This window comes from Anas acuta, chromosome 2 (genome assembly GCF_963932015.1).
Source record: "Anas acuta chromosome 2, bAnaAcu1.1, whole genome shotgun sequence".
NCBI classification, from domain to species: domain Eukaryota; kingdom Metazoa; phylum Chordata; class Aves; order Anseriformes; family Anatidae; genus Anas; species Anas acuta.
In genome coordinates, this window is record NC_088980.1 from 74,766,978 (window position 1) to 74,787,004 (window position 20,027).

A 20,027-nucleotide genomic window follows, 5' to 3' on the forward strand; every position below is an offset into this window, starting at 1 on the left:
TTTTTCCCTATACTTGCAAAGGCCTTTATGTTGGCTGCCTGCTGCTTTCAGCAGTCTGTCTCTGCATGAGCTGCAGCCTGACCGCTTATTCACATAATCACAGAATCACCTACGTTGGAAAAGACCTCCAAGATCATCCAGTCCAACCTCTGACCTAACACTAACAAGTCCTCCGCTAAACCATATCCCTAAACTCTACATCTAAATGTCTTTTAAAGACCTCCACGGATGGTGACTCCACCGCTTCCCTGGGCAGCCCATTCCGATCCCTAACAATCCTTTCATTAAAGAAGATCTTCCTAATATCCAACCAAAACCTCCCCTGGCATAACTTTAGCCCATTCCCCCTCGTCCTGTCACCAGGCACATGGGAGAACAGACCAATCCCCACCTCCCTACAGCCTCCTTTAAGGTACTTGTGGAGTGTGATAAGGTCGCCCCTGAGCCTCCTCTTGCTGTAGTTGGCAACTTGGAAAGTTCTCCTTTGGAGCATCTTCACTTCATCCAGGGCAGCTATCACTGCCTTCTTTCGAAGTCTACCTTGTCTGGTCACGCCCTTCTCGAAGGAACAAAGTATACAAGCAAGAAGTCAACTCACAGATGAAATACTGTTTAGCAGTATTTGCCATTGCAATTGAAGTTAAAGCTAAGAGTTTGAGTTGCAAACAACTGTCTACACACACGATGTGGACATAGGAGGTGGGAATTCATGGGAAGCAAATAAACAAAAACCTGGTGGATATTCCAAGCAAAATCCGCAGGTGAAAGCTTGACTGGAATGGGGAGGGACAGCTAGGATCTGACTATTGTGGTTTGTTTTCGATGTTGCAGTTTGTGTGATGTGGATAGTATAAGTCTGAAAAAGTGATTTTAAAATACATTTTTCAGGGGATGAAGCCATACCTCACAGCATTAGCACAGAAAATATATCTCAGGGTCCTTGGAAGTTTTGCCTGTGGAATTAGATTCGTAATGCTTATGTCATATTTTAGCACCTAATACAACTACAGAATTGTAGAAAAGGTCAAATATATATTTTTAGGCACCAGCCAGTCTCAAAAACTAAGAAAATAATTCTGCCAGGCAGACAGGCTTATCTTCGACTTATACTACTGCCAGTGGAACTGAAATATGATGATAGTGCTACTTGTAATACAATTAGTGAGAAATATTAAGTAAATTACTGAGGAAAAGAAGTCATCTTTAGTAGTATATCTTTAACCTAATAAACCAGGTGGCATTGGACTTTTTTCTGTGGGATAACCAATATAGATACATGGAGAAAGACTGATGGAACGTGGAGTAATATGGATACTGATAGGCACTGTGCATTTGCTGTTGGTGATACTTCTAACAGAACACTGTTAGAATACAGTTAATACACTTGCACTTCTGAATACTAGTCTGTTTTTCTGACCATGTGGAATGGCCATGGATGAGAAATAGAAAAGAGATAATTGCATTATTTACAAAACAAGTTTTTTGTTCTGTCAAAACGTAAAACTTGGTAGTGTATCCCTTCTCATCACTGCTTCTTTGTGCATGCAGGCACACTGCCTCTTTTCTGTCAGCGCACATTAATAAGCTGGCAGCCCAGTCCTCTTACAAATTTTTATAAGCTTTTTAAAAATACCAGGTTAGCTGGTAAGTGTATCATACGACATTAGAAAACTACTTTTATACTTGGTGTGCTTTTCATAGTTTGTTGGTTTGGGGGAGTTTTTCCCTCAACATGATGAGTTACAGTGGAAGAGATTTGCAGGGAGTTGTATGTTTTCTTATTTCTTTCTAATAGGAATTATTTTAGCAACATTCATATGAAATATGTTTGAGTCAGAATAAGACTAGCAATATGGGAGGGTGATAGAATGTAATCTACCATGGAACAGCACTATACAAATATTTCATGTGTTTCACAAAGCAAATGAAATGGATATAAAAAGTAATTCTCTTTAGTCTGAGATGTCACAAACAGAGTAATTACAGCTTCATATTTTCCTCATGGAATGTATGGTACTTTCCACCTTAAAAGATGGCAAGAAAAGAAAACATGCTTCCTGTTTTGCCACTAATATCAAAGTTTATTTTAAATTTTTTCTCTGCACATATGTGTCTCTCTATGTGTATTAAAATATTTTTTCTTGGTAGAGGTAGAGAATTTGGCAACCTAATGTGTTTATGTGAGTACCCCTCTTTTTTTTTTTTTCCTGGGGAGAGATGAGTTTGCTTCAGTTGTTTTTCCTTTTCACAGACTTCACCCTTCTGTAAAGTTAAAGCTCCTCAGAATTTATTTCTACGAGTTTTCATGTGTATTTGAAAATAGGGTTGCCAGCTAGGGTAACTGGCAGATGTAGACTAAGAAGGACATAGGGTAAGATATCCTTACAGCTGGGGCTGTGCCACCTCTGGTGGTATGAGCTGTGCTGAGGCAATGTGCAGAAATAAGCATAAAGTGAGCCCAAAACTGAGGAGTAAGAAAACATCAACATACGCACCATCCACGAAGAAACCCTATCTGTGAACTCCTGGCAAAGACCTTGCCAGTAAATTATTTTTTTTTCTCTTTCTCTCTATTTTTTTTCTTCTTCTTTGAGGAAGATGGAGGAGTATCCAGAAGGGCATTGGAACAGAGAGCTTAGCATTAGCATAAAAAGGTTAAGTACTGGTAATTTTTCTTGTATGGTGGTTTTAATGGTGGTATTATTGATGTGGCTTAACTGTGTCATTTGGACTATGAGCATTGGTATTATTGAAACTGTTAGTTCCAGTAATACAGCATTAATATTACTGGACCAGACACCACAGGTGTGTTTTTGTTAAGTTGCTAAGATCTTAGGCTATTAATATATTTTTTTTCCATATATCTGGTATTTTTCCTCTTTGTCTTGAGTATATATATTTCCTCTTTGATTGAGTATAACAGCATCTAGTATACTGCTTTAGGTTTAACTAAAAATTATGTCCTCTGGTTTGTACTCTAATGAAATCTGACTATTGAGTTTTTAAAATGTTTTTTCTTGTATGGTCCTTATAAAAAAAATGAGTGACATGGATCTGTTTCAGGCTTCTGAGTCTCACTGCACCAATCATGAAAAGCTCTAACGAGACTTACCCATTTTCTTGTCTGTGTGTGTCCTATTGATATACGGCATCATTTAGAAGAAATAAAAAAATCTAAATGCATCTAATATTCTGGTATTTCAGAAAGGTTTTGCAACTTAGATGTAGTATATTTTTATATCCTTCTGTCTAGAAAATACAATACATGAGGGCATCATGAAAACCTACATGTATTAATATGTCATGAAATGTTCCAGTGAAGGAGGGAGACTAGTCTCAGTATCCTGGAATATAAAACAAGGAATGACAGTTATTCTTTCCTTTCCCACAATATAAAGTTCATTTTTTCTTGCCCTGAAATATTATGAAAAGTCACATTTTAAACCTGTGCAGGACTGAGTCTTGTTTCCCTTTGGATCTTGCATATCTTACAGAATATATTAACATTTAGGGTACAAAAAAAAGTTGCTTTCTCTAGAAAGTTTTGTGTTTTTTTTTTTTTTTTTTTTTTTTTTGTATTCCCATTCTTCTTTTTATAAATACCAGCTTAATGTAAAAATAGACCCTGGGAAGAGTACGTGGCTACCACATAGAAGGTGTAATTTTATAATCCATTTCATAATCAACTTAATTTTGTATCAAGTTATTTTTTGTCAGTGTTTTTGTGTATATATACACAGAGTGAAAGGGATGCTTTGAAAACTCTCCAATTCTGCAATCATCTGGTCTAGAAGGTCTCCTAGGTAGGGATAACTTTTCAGTCGTACTGAAAACGTGAGAAGAGATAAGAAGTCATTTACAGCCTCTTGGCTGCTAGCTCCTCGCCCTGAAAAAAATAAAAATAAAAAATCAGGAAGAAGCTGTAAAATTGTGAGTGTTCCACTGCATTTTGTCTGCATAAAAAAACGATCTGGCAGGCATGTCTACTCTGCAAGAGCCCATCTGTTCATGTTGCCATTAGTCTTCATGGAATAATTGCTCAAATTCTTCAGTTTTTGTAAGTGATCAAATTTGTCTACACTAATTCTGCAATGAAGGTTTTCCTGGTGGAATAGGCAATAGTTATTGTGATGTTTTAGGCTTATCTTTTTCTAATCCATAGTGTCAAATTCATTTTGTTATTGCAACTGGCTTAGTGGTCTAAAATTTCAAGAAGAAATGGGAGTTGTTCAGATCCTATATAGATAGATGGTCTTCTGCTGACCTCTAATGGAGAAGATAAATCTGAAACTACCTCATAGCCAGTTCAGTGTTTGTAGCTCAGCAGAACAATAATGCTGTAATAATACTGTCATTCTGTTAGATGTATCTATTTTGTGTGAGAGGATCTGAAGAAAATGATACTGAAAAGTGATGGTTCAATAATTGATTTGTTTTGCAAACCTGAAACCTGTCTAGAGTTGAAAAATCCATGCCTACTATTAAAACTTTTGAGAGAGAAGTGTAGAGTATATGTGTTTGTGAACCTCGATGTTGTGCTAGAAAGCCCTGTACTCTGTGTGCAAAGACAAAAGAATATGTGAGTCACACTGCCATACTTTTATATCAGGGATCTTCAGCATTTGGTCAGGAGAAATACATTGTTCACCTTTGCTTTGTCTGTAATGCATAGCTCTAGAAAATAGTGCCAGAGGTAAAAAGATGCACAGAACACCAATTTACCAATTTTCACGTTTTTGGAGGTTTTCCTTTTTCTTTTTTTTTTTTTTTTCAGAGATGAGAAATCAACATTGTATTACCGGGAGAGTAAGGAGGGTCAGCTGTGTGCGTATGGTATTTTAGAATCATGGGAAAGCTGAGGCTAGAAGGCAGCTCTGGAGACTGTCGAGTTTTGGTGGGTAGGTGCCATCCGGCCAGCTAACTCCCAGACTCAATCACTTGCTCATTCACTTCTGTGGGATAGGGGAGAGAATTGGAAAGGTGAAAGAGGGAAAACCTGTAAGCCAAGATAAAGATATTCAAACAGGTGAAGAAATAAAGGAAAATAACAAATGATGCCAAATCAATCACTCACCACCTCCTACCAGCACACCAATGCCCAGCCAGTCTCTGAGTAATGGCTACTTTGGAAAAAAATACTTGCTCCATCAAGTTTGCTGTTGAGCACAACATCATATGGTGTGGGGTAGCCCTTTGGTCAGATTCGATCAGCTCTCCTGGCTGTCTCCTCCAGCATTTTGCTCATCCCTAACCTACTCTGTGATGAGTCAGCAAGATACAGAGGCTTTGATGCTGTGCAAGCACTGTTCAGTAACAGCTAAAACATCCCAGGTTGCCAGGACCATGCACAGGTAGGTTTTGAGTAACTCCAAGGATGCCACAATCTGTTCTAGTGTTTGACCACCCACACAGTAAAAAATAAAAAAATCATCACAGAGTACTGCTGAGCTGAGCCTGGATTTTTTAAAATTATTATTATTATTATTTTTTTTTTTTACTCTTCATGGTTAGGTATTTACTCTCTTGAGCTTTTTCTTCTCCAGACTGAACCATCCCAGCTTTTGCAGCCTTGCCTCATAGAACAGATATTCCAGTCCCTTAATCATCTTTGTGGCCCTACGCTGGACTTGCTCCAGTAAGCCCACATGTGTCCTGTACAGGGAGCCCAGTTACGGATCCAGGACTACAGATATGTCTCAGCAAAGCTGAAGAGAAGGGAAGAATCACCTCCCTTGACCTGCTGGAAGCAGTCCTCCTAATACAGTCCAGGGTGCTATTGGCCTTTTTTGCTACTTGAGCCTGTTGCTGGCTCTGGACCGCAGTCCTTTTCTGCAAAGCTTTTACTTGGTTTCCTTTCCTTTTTAACTGGGTGTATGCTACCTGCTTTATGCTAATTGTTTTTGAACTGATAACCTTATATATCTCCATTAACCTGAATAACCTGAATTTCTTATTAAACTCCCAGTAGTTTTTTAATTTGGACAGATTTTTTTTTTTTTGTTTTTTTAAATAGAGCCGTTTAGCTGTTCCAATAAACAGCTACCAGTTTGCCAAACAGCATGTGTACTGGTTGAGTATGCACATGGCTGTGAACTAGCCAGAGTGTGAATGGCTATAGTCCAGTGAAAATAAAACCCTTCTTTGAAGGAGCTTCTGTGAAGAGAGTTGTGCATCACGCTGGAAGAGGAAGAGAGGAAGGCAGGCACTAGTGACATGGAAGGAGCTTGGCAAGGCTGGAAGGACTATGTGCTGGGAGACACAGTACGTGAGTCTGTTTGAAACTATGCTTCATTGGTTACTCTGCTCACAGAACAATTTGCTAAGCTTCTTGCATATATTAATACCTATTTACCAAAACATCAGTGCTCTGCTTTCACTGTTGTAAATGCTTCATTTACTCCAGAAGATGGTGCTCTCTGCATTTACTTTAGAATTTGTTGTGACAGAAACAATTTATATCCAATTCAACCTTGGCTGACTAGTAAATTATTGAGGGTACCTTTGTAATAGAAGCTGTTAATGCAGCCTCGCTCCCGAGGCTTTCACATTTATAAATAATTTGCATAACATTTCCGCATGAGGGGTTAGAAAATGCACAGCTTCTCCAGTAATCTTACATTAATGTAACCTGATATGTTAAAGCAATCTCAGTTACTTTTCTACCACTAGACCATACATACACAATTATAAAAGACTAAATAACAGTTTATTCAATGCACTAACTGCAAGTTGACTTTTTAATTGGAATATTTGTAAATTCTTCTGTTCTGCTATTTCTTGATGGAAGATACAGGGTCTTTGCAATAACTATTTATACATAGTTCTGAAAAGATGAATATGCATATAAGTATTGTTTCTGATATAATTTATTCAATTTTAATATTAAAACCAGTATAAGAAATTATGATTTTAGTTCAGAATTATGTCCTCAAATTTGTCACAAACTTCATATTGTAGTGTTGTTTCTGTATTTCTAATTGATTTGATACTCCTGGACAATTAAAAGCAGGATAAATTTCTGGCTTTGTCTTTCTTTTTAGCCTGTTTCCAAGGAAGACACTGATACAGCTTGAAAAACTTTCTAACATAACCACATGTTTTATGCAGATACTAGCCTGTGAAATATTGCAAGCAGTTCAATTTTGAGCATGGTCTCAGAACAAGTGACAAGCTGAGCCTCAAACACATATGTGCAACTCTTCCTGATCAGGCTGTCAGGTACAACAGGTATCATGTCTTTACTGTTTGGTTGGTAGTTTTGATACAGCTGATGAGATTGTTCCATATATGAGGTTTTGGTGAGAAAACAGAAGAATGCGGGAGCAGTAGGAAATTTGAGTAAGGAACATATAAATTAGCAAAGGGGTGCATGTGTTACAGGCTAAAATTACAGGACAGTTGAGATTGGAAGGGAATCTGCTTAAACCATCTGGTCCAACCCACTGTTCAGAAGAGGTTTAGCTTTGATGTTGGATTCTATTGTATTCAGAATACCTGTTTGGGTTGGGAAACATCAGTGAACTTCAAAGCTTTGTTCTCTAATTCACCTGGTAGTGACGATGCTGTGGCTTCATAAGCTATCTTCAGAATAGTTCCCTTTAAAAACAAGGTAAAGCATCACGTAAATTCAGTCTAAAGCTCTAATGGAGATTCTCAGTTCCTGGCTTATCAGCTATCAGTATGTTTACTTTAAAAAACTTTCCAAGATTCCATTCAATTTAAAGATCTGTTTCTAGCCTGCCATTTTATTGTTTATACAAGCTTCCCAAAGTTTAGATGCAGGACATCATACTCATGGTCAGGGTTAGCATCTCATCATGTACAATTTGAATTGTTTGATGTGCCATAATGTATATAATCAATGGCCAGGTAGGACTCTTTCCAGAAAAGAATTTCAGTGTTAATAATACAAATTTGAGGAATAATAATACAAATTTGAGGAATTAGAAATTGTGAGTGAGTGGGTGGAGAGAATCACGCGTGACATATGAGAGGTTGGAGAAAAACAGTGCTGGAAAAGCATTGTTTTCCTGTAGAAAGCTAGAAGATGATTTACAATAGTTTGAATGAGTTAAGCAAGACTTTTGCATTTGGTTTTGAACCTTCCACAGCTGCTAATTCTGATCATGTTGTGACCGTGCTTTCATCATTACTTTACTAAGGTGCTTTATTAGTGGTAAGTGATTTCTAAAAGAACTCTGCACTCCACCATGAATGTTTCAGCAACCCAAAGTAACTCAGAGGTTTGTGCTAACTAAGAATGAGTAAACATTATTGAATTAAATGTTGAATTATCTTCCAGGTTGAACTAATTGTTGTACTTTTTCTCTTGCATGAATGTAAAGCAACGGTAATTCCATTGATACCTATTAAATATTTTCTGATTTTCATCTTCCTCTTTATATAAATAATATATATATTTTTTTTCTACATAGTTGATCTGATTTGAAAAATGAGCACCTTTTCTGTCTAGACCAAATTAAATATTTTATTAAGATTTGCAAAGCACTTACACACTTGAGATTAAATTTATCATTAATTTTTCAGATTTTATAAAGTAATTAAACCAAGATATTTCAGAACATCCCTTCTGTGTTTTTTTTTTGTTTTTTTTTTTTCTTATTTTATTTATTTATTTGTTGACAGTAAGTACGAAATTAGGAAATTATATTTTATTTTACACAGGAAAATTATATTTTATTTTACACAGGAAAAAGATTTCCTAATTTGGAAGCTTTTTTTTTAAAAAAATAATTAATTATTCCTACTCAAAAATAAACCTTTAGAAATGAATGAGTCATAAATATAAATAGTTATTAGAGCACTAAACATTTCCTAACCTTGGTTAGCAATAAACCTACGAACTCACGTAATCCATTTACTGGCATAATCTATCTTCTCTATCTTTTTATTTAATGAGAGGAAAAACAACAATTCAGTAAGAAATGAATAAACCCTATAATTGTAAGAATAAATTTCTGTAATAGGTGTAGAAAGCTTTTTTGGGACAGTGAAAATAAATTAATGTAATGTTTATATGTTATTGATTATAACAATGATTCACTTTTCTAAGTAATTAAAACTAATGCTCTGTATTTGAGAAAAAAAGAAAAAATGGCACATTACATTAGATATAACAAAGATAATTCATGAATTTCATTTGTCCTTCCACATTAACCTAAAACCCTCAGATCTTCCCAGATTCCTACAGCTTAATTGTGGAAAAAAATGAGACAAACTGTTTTAAAATGTTACCTTCTGAAAAGTACATTTGGAAACTACTGAGTTCTGTGTTTTTGAAATTTAATTACTCTGAAGGAATGATCAAGCAAATTAGGTGGACGTTGCACGTAGAAATAGATCACTTAGAAACCATGTTTGGTGTTAGCAAATTCACCTACGAAAATGTATTTTGTTTCAATAAATAGCAGTTAAAATAGCAATGAGATGAAATTATATATTGCTTGAATGACATTTTTTAAGGCATTTTTGTTATCAAATTAGCCATATCTGTAGATAGAATAGCAAGGGAAGTTGATCAGAGGAACTATTGCATACATCTTACTTTATTGTATTTAACTCTTTAGTGGTGCATAGAGAAATATTTTGGAGAAGGATTACAAACTGATTCCATATGCTGCATTAAGATCTGATGAAAATGCTTTTAAATAGCTACCAGATACTGTGAAAGTGTACCACAGAATTTTTTCATAATGATTTGATGAACAAGTATTGACATTTAATTTTCTTTCTCTTGTTCCTCTCCTCTCCAATCATGGTCACCCAATATTACTTTTATTAAGTTTGCTCATCCTTACATCAGTCTGAACATTATGCAAATGTAACCAGGTTGTAGCTCCTGAAATGGCATGTTTGCAAGGAGTTGTTTAGCTATTAACTTCCCCTTAAGGTTATGTAACAGTTTCTCCAACAAAACCATGTTTTATTTGTAACTTAGTCTTTTGCTGAACTTTAGGGAGATGAGTCCTTCTGCAAATTGTAAAATAGAAAATTGAAATTATTTGGAAGATGTTGCTGTGGTGCTTTTCTTGTGTCATGAAAATATCATAGAGTCATGAAATGGTTGAGGTTGCTAGGGGATCACCTCTGGGGATTCACCCCTGGGGATCACCTAGTCCCAGCCCCCTGCTCAATCAGGGTCAACTAGAGCACATTGTACAGGATCACATCCAGGTGAGTTTTAAATGTATCCAAAGAAGGAGACACCACAACCTCCCTGGGCAACTGTGCTCTGTCACCCCCACAGTAAAATAAATAAATAAATACATTTTACATTCTTTTTTGCACCTGCAGACTTTTATACCATGATACAATGAAAAAATCCTCTCCAATTTCATATTCTGTTTTCCTAGTTAATTTTTGAAAATTAGTTAAAGTTAGTAAAGTTTTACATGAGGTAGCATGAAAACATTTGCTGAAACTAAGCTGTTACTGACATGACATGATAGGTTTCTGTAGATGACTTATTTGAACAAGTCTGCTTTGAAGATGATCCTCCTCCCTGTGGGATTGAGATTTAAATCTGGCATTCCTATGATGTACCCATTCCTTTTTGTGGAATCCTATTTCTCAGTCTTCCATCTTTAAAATGGAGATAATTACAGAATAAAAGCTTTGGGTATTTTATGATCTATCCTATAGTCTGTCCTCTCTGGACTTGCTATATCTTTCATGAAAGATGACTGTTCTATGATACTATATTTTGTGTATGCAAATATGATTTTGTTCCGTATTTTGATTCATATTAAGTTTCAGTAAATCATTACAAACCGTTTTTTTTTTTTTTTTTAATACTATCTGCTTCACTAACAATTACTCTTTCTTCTACATATAGTTGCATCTTACTTTAAAACAACATCCAATCTTTCAAATCGTGATGGATTTTGATCCTTTCTTTCTAAGCCCATGAAGTAGATATGTGAAGTCCATCTGCAAATGCAAATTTTTGCTACTCCTTTATTCTTTCCTTTAATACTTTGAATAGTAGTAGTGACAAGACCCCCACTGGCAGAACTCCAGTGGACACAACCCTCCAAGATAACAAATAATGTAACAAATCAATGTTTTTGACGGTTTTCATAACTAATTCTGTGCTGAGCTTTTAAGAGTTTTCATTTAAAATGTATCACTGTAAAGTCTATGTGAGATTCTCACAAGATAGGATAAAATGTTATTTGAAATATACTATTTCTTCCCAAACCATGAAGTTTTAATACTCCAGTAGTTTCCTACTGGGAGGCTGTTAAATTGTTACACTGAGTGGTTTATAGTTTCTTGTGTCCTTTCCTGGATATATTTGTCTTTTTCTAGACACACCTCTTGTTTGTTCTAAAACTTAGCTGTTAACAGCTCTAAGACAATCTCTGTAGGTTTGCAGTGCTTTTTTTTTTTTTTTTTTTTTTTAGTATTTCTTATGGCTTCTGGCTTTTTTGAGAGAATTTTCTTTAAACTAAGCAGTATCTATATACTATTCCTTGACTATTCTAGTGTATGTGTTTAACTCTTTATTCCTGTCTGTTGCATCAGCCTTCTGTTCTGTATGTTTGTGAGTAAGATTCAGTCACAAATGGGACTGAAGCAATAGAGTATTTTTAAACATAGGTCCTGTCATCAGTGAATGAGGCATATTCCAGAGTCAAGTCCATAGTCACAGCTTCCCCAAATGGAAGATTTGATTTTGCAATATTTTTAAATATCTACCATCCTTTCGCAAAGCTTTCTGCCTGTCCTATTCTAGTCTTTGCCCAGATTTTTCCAGCTTTTACTGTCATGTTTTGAACTGTAGTTCAAATTTTCAGTCTTCCTTTCATTCTCTGAGGCACATGTCCGTGCTGTCTAGGCTAATAAAAAGTTTGATGAAGTGTAGAGCAATTTGGAGAGATACTTTGACTACTACAAATACTGGTGACCAAGTATGTCTTCAGAGGAGCTCCTTTCAGCTGGCAGTATCTTTCTGATGTTAGATGAGTGCTGATCAAATTCCTGTATCTTTAAAGACCAAATCTGTGCTTCTAAGCTCTTTTACTTCTGCTTGTTGACTGATTTGCTTCCCCAGAGCTTCCACATAGGGAAAAAAGAGAGAGTACAATTAGAAATTCATTGTGAAAAAACTATCCGTCCCTCATCTGGGCAAAGTAAAACCTCAGCTGATCATCGGGGGGAGAAGTCTCTCAGCTGTGTAGATAATATTAATTTGTAGTCATCTAATGAATCTTATTCATAGATAAAATAAAAGTGCTTCAAAATTTTTGTGTAGTCTGTCATCAGTTTTCTGATTTTCGGTCCCTGCTGAATTATTGACTGGTGTTTTTATTGGATTTTGTTTGCTACTGAGGAATTATCAGATACTTGTCACCCTGTGAATCTTCTGAGGAACATACAAGGTTAATACTATTAATATACACATATATATTTTAGAATCCTTAAAGAAAATATATGTGAATATACGTGAAAATATATGTATCCTAAATGAAAATTTCTCATGATATAATAAGAAAGCAATACAAGTACCCAGAAATTACCCTCTTTTGTTTGTTTGTTTGTTTGTTTTCTGTGAAGTAAAATACTTCAAATAAGACCTGAATATGCACATTACATTTAATGTGGAAGGTATAAAGAAACATTCCATGCACTGAACAAGGTAAGAATCTTGGATAACAAACAAAAAACACCACAAACTGTCATCTAGTCAGGTATTAAGGACTGTAAGAAAATGTGCATGCAGTGGGAACAAATTAAGCAAGTATACTGATAACATTCTTAAAGGCTTGAGTGCTTGACTTTGATATAGTATCCTTTCAGTGCAAGATTTTTGATCTAACATGTTTTGCACCCTAGTCTACTAAGACGTTGAAGATTTCTCTTTCACATTTGACATAATTTTGATTCTGGAAATGTCAAATTATCTCCTGATCCCAGCATCATTTTTGCCATTCTTAAAGCTTTTGATTTCAGTACAGATGAGATATAAGTCAGTTACCTTGAAAAGAAAAGTTGAAATGAAGATGCTGTAATAAGCTTCATGTAAAAGGAAATCAGGAGTTTGCTGGAATGTTAGAAAGGCAACTCTTGCACTAGAAAGTAGTCTTCCCCGCCCCCCCCAAATAGAAAATCAGAAAAGATAATGTACACTGAGAAATTTACATTTCTGCATATCCTTTTTTTATATAGCTATCGTATTCTGATATCTTCTGGAGAATGCAGGGCTGGTATTTTTCTTAACTCTGATTGTATTCTTTGATGTTGCTTAGTAAGATGTGTCCTGTGTTATATAACTTTAATGGATGGCCGTGTATTTTCCAGTGGTTATCCTATGAAGTAATTCTTATATTTAACTAGGAATATTACAAGTTTGTTTCTGCCTAATATTCATTAGTTTTAAAAAAGCTGTGAAGAACTGAAATAAGAAAACCATCCAAACTGCAGTGTTTGATTTTAAGCTTAAAGGAAGCGTAACAGCTAGTACAGTGTAGTCCAATATTATTTTGGTATTATGTTACTACGCCTAATGAGCAATAAGAACTTGTTCATTTATCAAGTGAGTATTTCTTACGTGTCTTTAAACGCATGCATTGAGTATTTGCCACAAAGAAATACTACTGCTCTGCGTACATTTTTCTTTTTTACATTTATTGGTGCAAGAAAAAGTTGTGTTGAACTGATATGAGGCAGATTGTTCTTTCATTGTTGTTTTTCCCTTTTAAATAAAATATTTCTTTGGTCATCTCAGTAATAGCTTTCTAACGTGAAAAATGTCATTAAGTTCATTTTTGAAGTGGAGATAGAAAAGAGCAAAGTAGCCAGTTTAAATAAGTGAATATAAATGTCAAAAATAAAACGCAGTTCTCTTGCTCCTCATTTTAACCTCTTGTCCAACATATCAGTAATTTGTACTTAGACATAGGTAACTTCCTTGGGCACTCATATGCATCTGAGATGAGAACTGGGTCAATACAAAGGCACATAGGATTTGGGCACAGATTCTCTGTGGTTAGAAATGTGGTGGAAATCTGTCAGGTTTTGAAGTGGGATCCAGATTTTATTAATTATTAGTTATATTGCTGTTATTGCACCATAATTCATTAATATTTCAGAAAACAAACAAACAAAAAAACACAATAGCAAACAGTACATATTGTTCTTTTTCACAGATATGCCTGGAAATACACCAGATTTAACAGCAAGCTGATATATAAGGATCATGTCCCAGCAACTACAAAAGGAAATCAAGATAAATAATGTGGTAAACAAGCAGCAAGACTGAGGTAGTGGTTTCTTGCATTATATTTCTGTTTCTGTTGGTTAAATTGCATCAGTAGAGATACAATATGTTCTATAAATCCCTTTTTTCTTTGTTTTCTGTCTTTTTTTCTGTTTGTTTTTTTTTTTATTTTTTTTATTTTTTTTATTTTTTTAGAGATTGAGAAATTTCTGTTAATAAAGGACCTATATTTATTTACTCTGTGGAATAAAAGAAGAAAGTTTTGACATTTGACATCAATGTCAATCTGACATCAACTTGTCAATCTCATCCACATCCAGTTTTATTTTGCACTACTCATCCTATGTATTTTTTGACTGAAAAAAAAGAATGATTGCTATGCATTTAGGCCAGAAACACAGGAAAAATGTCATAAACACAGTCATAGCAGTAAGGCAGAAAACAACAAGGAAACAATCAATAGCAAAGGTTCAGTAAAACTGTTATAAACCAGATGTTGTGTCATTGCTCACATAAGGTTTCAGGCTTTTGAGTGACAGGCACTCCACAGCAAACTGGCAGCATTAATCAATAAGTACAGTAGGTAAGATTGACCAATCTGTTCCTACTGTGGAGTTACTGCCATGTTATTTTATTCAAAACCCAAACAAATATTTTCATTTGAAGAGGAATTTTGTGTCTCTTGTCCAAGGTAGTGTGGTCTCAGTGTTGATACTTTAAACAATATTGGTCAGTTCTCAATTAACATAAAATATTGGTATTTTTAACTCTTTCTTCAATAACAGAAAGCACTGGAAATCTTACTGAAACAAGGGAATAAGGCTTCTATTAGTAATTTTCAAGGTGTCTCTAAATCACTAAGTCCTTGTGTATTTTCTGTCCTGTTTTTAAACACTAGTCAAAATATGATTGACAATAAGTTGCAGTAAATGGCACCAATGTTCTCTCTGTAATTTAATAGTTATGTTTGTTAAAGGTAAGGTTCAGCGATACCTGAAGCTAAAAGAAATCGGAGTGGGATTTAGCTCAAAATTCAGACAAAGACAGTTGGATGTCTGAGTTCAATGTAACCTGCAGTGGTATTCAGCTGTCACCTATGGACTCACGTTTTAGAGTGGTTGTACTCTCAAATCTGTATCATTTGCTGTCTTCAGTGTTGCATACGCATAAAATTTTGCACTTCTTTGTTTTTTAAAATGATTTCCTGGAATTTCTGAGATAACTGAGCTCTAGTTTGTACCGGTGTGTTTTTATTTGGGGGTTTAAATGTTGTTTTCAATCAAGCCTGTAATACTTACATCACATCCACACCAGGGAGCATGTTTTAGTCTGTGTCTTTCATAGAATATTGGCTTTTTCTTAAAAGACAAAAGCAAATATGTTTTACAGTAAGTCCATCTGTATATAGATGGATAAAAAGCTCATAAACAAATGGCTCTCTGCCAGTGAAACCACTAAATTTCACAGAGGTTTAATCAGGATCTCCTGGAGGGAGATGGATTCTATAGACCTTTTTTTTTAAAAATGAAAAGAATTTCATAAAAACATTAGGCTAAAACATTTCTCTGGCTAAGGTAAAGAATTCTGTGTGTTTACCGGAACTGGTACTCTATAAAAAAGCTTTGCAGCTGCTATTAGGTTCAATTTTATTCCTCATATGTGCTGGAGCCCTTTCTCAACCTAAGCACTTCTTTGGGCCTAGCAGCCTGGGTGTTTATCTGCAATCATCAGAAAACAAGACAGTCTTTTTAACACATCATAATGATAATGCTATAATGTATTCCTAATAGGTTACGTTTGCTCTGGTACAAATCAGAGGGCAGAGAACAGGTAGTTTCTGTAGCCATGAGGGCTGGGAATGAGAACAAAAGCGTACAGGTAATTTGATGAGCATTTTACCATTGCTCTCAAAATCTTGTCACTTTGAGGATTTGTGAAATTCCATTGTATGTGGGAAGTTTGTCAAGAACAGCTCTTTGTAACATGACTTCTTTTAATAGTGTATTCAATGTAATATTGTGCATATCATCCATCTTGAAATGGGTAAACAACCTATTGAATTTTCATTAGGAGACAGCATGCAAAGACTTACCCAAATTGTGTGTATCTCACAGTAGTAACTCATGCATTCAGTTTTTCTGTAATATTGACATTAAGACCCCAGAAATGCTGGTAACCTTATAATGTGTAATCAGTAGCTTTCTCTTACACTCTGAATTAAGTATATTACTGGTGGAGTTATGAATATTTAAATATACTTTATATTTCCTTAAATGCTTTAAATAAAATATTTGCATTTGAACTCTGAATTATTACGGTAGCTGTCATAGGAATGCAGGTGAAATACCTTAAAGTTGAGGATATAAGAATAAATCATTAGGAAAAAAACCCACCCCTGTTCTTCAACACTTTGAGAAATAAATCCAAATTGAAGTTATGGCACATAATCTTTAATTTAAGAAACTTTATAAAACAGTAAAATAATAATTTTATATTTACAAAACCATTGCTTTTACAGTGGAAAAATGCTTACATTCTGTTTTGTTTTTTTTATATACAAGAATTTAAGTATAAAATATAAACATTTGGGTAAAGATGAAGAAGACAATTGTTATGTTTGTCATACTCATTCAGGATCTGAATAAGAAACCAAAAAAGTGAAAAGAAAAAGCAGATGCTGGCTTCTGATTTTACAGACCTGGTAGTAGAAATGACTTATTCAGGAACTAGGTTTATGTTGTGTGTTTGGGGTTTGGATTTTCTCCTGTAGTAACCACAAACTCTTTCATGATTTGGGAATAGTTCTGCGCCATTCAACCTTATGCGATGATAGAATTGTACAAGTTACATAGGAATGACAGAAAAGGTTGTACAGGAGTGATACTGTAAAAGGGGAAAAAGGTAAACTACATACTTATGCTGCTTCTTTTCTAATGGATTTAAAATCTGTGCATATGTAAGAAGAGGGAAGGATTGTTATTGATCAAGGGTATGTCAGCTGTTACAAATGCTTATGGAAGTACATGGAAGCTATGCAAATAAAAACACAGGCACTTTTTAATAAACTCCAAACAGCGTGAGTAAATGTTACCTAACTATGTGATGAAAAGGTAAATTTTTTTCAAAAGCACAAAATACTTAATTAGAGAGCTATTCTGGGACAGCAAAATGTATTCTTAGGAGGAATGTAACAAAATAGATACCCTTCAAAATGTAGGTGTTATGTCTAAACAAAAGAAATAAGAAAGACACAAACTTCCAAAAGATGTATAATCATGTTGGGGGTGTTATGGGGCACACTGAAGAGTATGTTGTTAGAGGCATAAAAGCTAAAAATAGAGGTTTCTCAAACACATCGTAGACAGAAAAGTGTGACCATGGTGCAAAAAGGCATTTAAGACCATGGTAGAGTTGATATATCTCTTTGGTCATTGTTTACCACAACGAGTCTCAAAACATTTTCAGAGCAGAGAGATAATTCTAACTGAAAAAGATCTCATGTGAATTTAAGAAGATTTTAGAACAAAATTGTGAATATTAATAGAACAGTGACAGTAGATTGTACTTGGTAAGACTGATACAGGATAAATACTCTTACTGCACAGGATAAATAGAAATTTTAGTGAAGAATACCCTCTTTGACCAAATGTGTAATAATCTGTTTGGGAGGAGTCAGCAAATTGTGAATTGCAAATCTGATATTGCCATTGGAATTCAGTTAGATATGGATAATACTGTTTAATAATAGGTATATGATTTTTTTCAATTAGTTTCACTCAACAAGTGTTGTAGTTTTCTCTTATCCTATGTCAACCTCTTTTCCACAAGACAGCATATTTCACTGTAGCTTTTTTAAAATTAATAACATGATATATAACTATAGATAGGTGATAAAGATAGTAATAACATGTGGCCCCCTTTCCACAAGAGATGAAGATCTGTGTGTTGCAAAGGAAATTTTGAAGTTGAACATATTCATAAATGATCTGAAATTTAGAGTTGAAACAATCTTACAGAAAGAGGTAATACGGGTAAATGAAATAAGAGGTGAAATTCAGTTTTATTAACTTCATTTTAAAGTTCACAGATAAAAAAAATGTCCAACTTTGCACACGTTGATGGCTTTTTTATTACTTACAAAAGAAATAGAGAAACAAACCACCATAGACTGTAGTCCAAAATCTTTTTTTTTCACTGTTAGCAGTGATGAAAAATGGAAATAGAGTATTATGAATATTAATGGAAGTGTTGGATGACAAATCAAAACCAGTTTCTGTTTGCACCTGTGACAGTTTCACACTCTCTGCTCCTGCTCCCGCTCCACGTGGGGTCCCTCCTATGGAATGTCGTCCTTTGTGAACTGATCCTGTGTGGGCTTCCCACAGGACCAACTCTTCAAGAACTACTCCAAACACAGGTCCGTACCACAAGGTCCATCCCCCAGGAGCAAACTGCTCCAACCTGGGTCCCCCACAGGCGGCAGCTCGCCCCAGACCCCCTGCTCCTGCGGGGGCTCCTCTCCACGGGGGGGGCTGCAGCTGCGGCCCGGGGCCTGCTCCTGCCCTGCGGGGGCTCTCCATGGGCCGCAGCCTCCTCCAGGCCACATCCACCTGCTCCACCGGGGGCTCCTCCACCCACGGGGGGGCTGCAGCGTGGAGATCTGCTCCATGGGCTGCAGGGGGACAGCCTGCTCCACCGGGGGCCTCTCCCTGCACAGCCCGCAGGGGAACTGCTGCTGCCTGCCTGCAGCGACCCTGCCCTCCTGCTGCACTCACCTGGGGGGGCTGCAGGGCTGCTTCTCCTCTCTTTCTCCCTCCCTGTGAAACAGCTTTTGTTTTGTTGTTAGTTTTTTTCTCCTTTCTTCAATATGCTCTCACAGAGGAGCAAGCGACATCGTTTCTTGGCTTGGCTCTGGCCAGCAGTGGAGCCATTATCTAACGTGGGGCAGCTTCTAGATTCTTCCCACGGAAGCCACCCCTATGGCCCCCTGCTACCAAAACCTTGCCACGTAAACCCACCAGAGCAACTCTTTCGGTGAAGAAATTTTTCGTAAGAACCAACCAAAACCTCCCCTGGTACAACCTAAGGGGTTTTGTTCTTCTCACTTGGGGCTTGGGAGAAGAGAACGATCCCCACCTCTCTGGAGCCTCCTTTCAGCTTCCTGTAGAGCACAGGAAGGGCTCCCCTGAGCCTCCTTTTCTCCAGGCTGCACAACCCCAGCTCCCTCAGCCGCTCCTCACCAGACTTGTTCTCGAAACCCTTCACAAGCTTCAGAGCCCTTCTCCGCACACGCTCCAGCACCTCGAGCTCTTCGCTGAACACAGTGCTCCAGGTGCGGCCTCACCAGAGCCGCGCACAGAGGGACAGCCGCTTCCCTAGTCCTGACGGCCACTCTATGTCTGATACAAGCCAGCTGTAGAGATATTTATATACATATATATGCAGCACTAGTACATGTTCCTTGGTCCAACTCTCTTCAAACCCCGTACATTGATGGTTTCCTCTAACTTGCACTGACTGGATCAGCTGGATCCTCTAAATCCTATTTTACTGCTTCTGCTTCCTAAGCAGGTGACAGAAACTCCTAAGCAGAGAGCAGAGGAGTTGTAGTTCTGTATCCAGGAAATATTTGGAAGTTTGGAAGATGCTTCCCTTGCTCAGCTGCCATCCCTATGTTAATCAATCACCCGATCTTTTGCCTTCCAGCAAAAGTCTTGATGCAGTTCTTAAGGCAAGTTCTTTCTGAAAATCCTCAGCCACCTCTGTGCACGCCAAAGCTTTCCTG

General features: G+C 36.4%; 1 long non-coding RNA gene across 1 annotated transcript in view; it reads left to right on the top strand.

Annotated features, from left to right (window-relative positions):
- Positions 1-16,595, top strand: part of LOC137851744 (uncharacterized) — a 33,043-nt gene extending 16,448 nt beyond the window's left edge. Inside the window, exons 2-3 of the long non-coding RNA XR_011093420.1 lie at positions 14,172-14,285; positions 14,438-16,595. This is a non-coding gene — a long non-coding RNA (uncharacterized lncRNA). The remainder of the gene's footprint in view (positions 1-14,171; positions 14,286-14,437) is intronic.
- Positions 16,596-20,027: the final 3,432 nt, after the last annotated feature.